General features: G+C 37.8%; 1 long non-coding RNA gene across 2 annotated transcripts; it reads right to left on the reverse strand.

The window, feature by feature from the left end:
- Positions 1–530: 530 nt before the first annotated feature.
- On the reverse strand, positions 531–3,001 carry LOC110923583. Of its 2 annotated transcripts, none has more exons than XR_002584167.2 (4): positions 2,611–3,001; positions 1,339–1,454; positions 1,005–1,214; positions 531–769 (listed from the first exon to the last, which is right to left on the reverse strand). It is a non-coding gene; the product is annotated as an uncharacterized LOC110923583 (long non-coding RNA). The 2 variants fall into 2 exon arrangements; XR_002584168.2 differs by having other exon boundaries at positions 1,339–1,477.
- Between the last annotated feature and the right edge of the window lie 547 nt (positions 3,002–3,548).

Genomic DNA, 3,548 nt, shown 5'->3' on the forward strand with positions numbered 1-3,548 from the left:
AAGGTTGTTGTAATTAGTCAAGTTGTCCATTAAGTGTGGCTAAATGGTATTAATGGCCACATGAATTAGTTGTATGGTTTTTATTATATAGCCACATGAATTTATTGTAAGTGTGACCGTTTCTATTATATAGTCACTATATACTTTGTTTTAGCCACATAAATTTAAAAAACTATGGCAAAAAGTTTGTTGTAATCAAGCAAATGATCTATCATGTGTGGCTAAATGGTATCAAAGGTCACATAAATTTATGTAAGTGTGACCATTTCTATTATATAGTCACTAAAAAAATTGTTTTGGTCACAACAATTTAGAAGAAAAAAACTATGGCAAAAAGGTTATTGCAATCAAGAAAATGGTTTATCAAGTGTGGCAAAATGGTATAAAACGTCACATAAACTTACTATAAGTGTGACTATTGTCTAACCTTCGTCACACATATTTTTTGTGGTTCTATGTGGCCATTTTAGTGTAATTAGCAATTTTATTTAAAGTTTTTTTGTATAATTTAACAATAATAAACATGAACAAACCTAAAAACCAAATTAATAATATTAACAATAGTAAACCAAAATCCAAGCATAATTTTTCACTTTAAATACTAAATACATAAACTTCTAATCAATTGCTATCTACAAATGATGCACCAACTGCAACAGCAACAACAATACTGCAATAGACTTTTGTCTCAACCTACATCAACCACCAATACCAAGTGATTGAAGATGCTTGAAAATATGCTGCTAGCAACCTCACATTGATTAGCAATCTGCACACAAAGAAAAAAGTTATTGAACCAATAATATATTAACTTAAGAACAGCAACAAAGCCCATCTGACTTCCCAGGTAATTGATTGGTAGAAGAACACACAGACCAATTAACCCAGCTTAAGCAGATACTTTCAAACCGCCAAAAGAGAAAAGCGAAGAACAGTAGATAACTTATATAATATGGTAAAAAAAATGTATCCTACAAGCTAATTAATCATAAAACCTAGCATACCTAGTTGGCCAGTTAGATTGTTTTCTTCTGCATGGTCCAGCTGAAAAAGATCACAAGTACTTTTTACAGTTCAGCTATTGGTTATTGCAATAGCCATTGATGAAGACTTCTCTTCCACCAACAAAGCATCCCTAAAGAGTGCCCCACCAGTGATAGCTCCAAATTCTTATTCATTGACTCCCTGACCGAAGCATTGGCTATGCAGTTCAGCTGTTTGGGTACATGCACAATGTTTTGAGATCAAGGATGTTTCAGTGCATTATGAGAGTTACCTTGTTTCAATAAAAAGATATAAAGAATAACGTATATTTATTACTATTGTGAAATGTCTTACCCCATAGGGCTTTTAGAACCAGCTTCGTCAGATCTGGTTTGCCGAAGATGAACTCTTCTGCTCCCACTCCCTCAACCATGTTAGGCGTCCGGCTTTTAAAGCCAGCTTCGTCGGATCTAGTTCGTAATAATCACCAGAACTTTATACAGCAGAAAGCATTAAAAAGACTATGTGTATGAACAAGTGTTATTTACCATTGGCAAGAACAGACAAAATGAAAATAATACTAGCAAAGCCCGCATAATCCTTCAACAGACACAATGTGTACACCATTAAAGTAACTAATGGTTAAAAAAGTTACAGTTACTAGTTACTGTCCGTATCCTATTAGTAAAAAAAAACTGAAAAACTTCTTTTATTTGTGCAGTTAATGCATCAAGAACGACACTTATCATCCATTTATATTTTAGGAGAAATGTCATATAAGACCATGGGGTATGGTGGGGCGGGGGTTTGGGGCATGAGTTGACACGTGGAGTTCAAACCCCCCCGCTGGTGAGTGACGTGTCCGTGGGGTATGGCGGGGCGTGGCTAGCCCGGCGTGGCTTGGCCAGCTTTATTAAAATAAAAAAAATTAAACATGGCCAGCTATGCCCTAGCTAACAAGCCACGCCCGGCCTTAAACTCACGCCCAAGGGGCCACGCCCAAACCCAAACCCACCCGGGGTGGTGACTTGGGTGTTTCTCTCCAACCCACGCCCCAACCCCCGCCCCATACCCCATAGTCTAATAGCAATATAATTTTGCCTTTGGTCGCTAGAAAAAATATACTTTTTTATCTGAATTCATAACTATAAGTTCTGGAACAACCCCATTCATTAATTAAAATATTTTACCCCATCTGTTATTGTTAGCCTGTTCCAAAACTTACAACCAAAACATCCTTAAACTAAAATTACCATATTAGCATGTTCCAAAACTTAAAATCGAGTTATCTGCCATTTTCATCCCTGTGTTTGTCCAATTATGCCAGTTCGGGTCATATTACAAATTTGTACCATTTTCGTCACCGGCATTCTTGAAACATGCCAGTTTCGTCAAAAAACACATAAGTTAGCTGCCATTTTCGTATATGTGGTTTGTCCAATTATTCGGTTCAACCTTAGTTTTTTTGGACGGAATTGGCATGTTTCAAGAATGTTACAGAAATGGTAAAAATTTGAAATTTGGTCTTGGACTAAAACCGCATGGACAAAACTAACATTAAACTCCTTAAAATCAAAACAAATCGACTAAAAACACAAATTATGAAAATGGAACTCAGTAACTCACCATTTTCCTTTTAACCTCTTCAAACTCGATCCTTCAACTTCTCCGGCTCGTCAAAATCACCGGAACCAGCTTCAACTTCTCCAGATCTTGTTCGTCGAACCAGCTTCGTCGGATCTCGATGAAACTCTGTTGTTTCTTCTCCAGATCTGGTTCGTCGCCTGGATGAAACTCTCTGGATCTGGTTCGTCGAACTCAAACCTGGACTTGTAAACCATCTCGTTGAGATGTTTACCAAAACTTTTCTGTTTCAATTTGGAGAATGCTTTGAGAACAAATGGATAAGTGAACTGGTCGCGTGAAGGGGAAAACGGGTCTTGAGAGTTATGCCAATGGAGGAAGACGGAGATGGAGTGAAATGGGTCGGGTGAGTCGAAGTAAGGGCATGTTTGGGTAAGCTTATTGAAACAACTTATTGACTTATTGGCTTCTTGGAAAAGTCAGGATTTTGTGACTTATTGACTTATTGGCTTTTCCCCCCTCACATACACCCTCTTTACCAAACATCATTTTAGAGCTTATTACTTTTCAAAAAGCCAATAAGTCAATAAGTTGTTTCAAAAAGCTTACCCAAACATGCCCTAAGCACGGATCATGGTGTTGTGGAAATAGGAGTTCATTGGGGTTTTGAGTGAGTTGAGAATGTGGCGTGCATATGTGAGGTTGCCTGAGGGTGAATTTAGGGTTTTGGATTGGGGAAAAGAGATAGATGGAGTTTGAAGAGGCAAAATTTTGGAGTAGAGGGAATTTTTGAAATATTTGGCAAAATGATATTTAAACACATTCGAAAAGTCTAATTTACTAAACCTAGACCTGGCAAACGGGTCGGGTTGGGTCGGGTTGGGTCATGGGTCAAAACGGGTTCGGGTCAAAATGGGTTCGGGTCAAAACGGGTCAACTAAAAAAAGGGTTGTTTTGGTTCGGGTCAAAACGGGTTCGGG

The sequence above is a fragment of the Helianthus annuus genome, chromosome 17 (genome assembly GCF_002127325.2).
Source record: "Helianthus annuus cultivar XRQ/B chromosome 17, HanXRQr2.0-SUNRISE, whole genome shotgun sequence".
In the NCBI taxonomy this organism is placed as follows: Eukaryota; Viridiplantae; Streptophyta; class Magnoliopsida; order Asterales; family Asteraceae; genus Helianthus; species Helianthus annuus.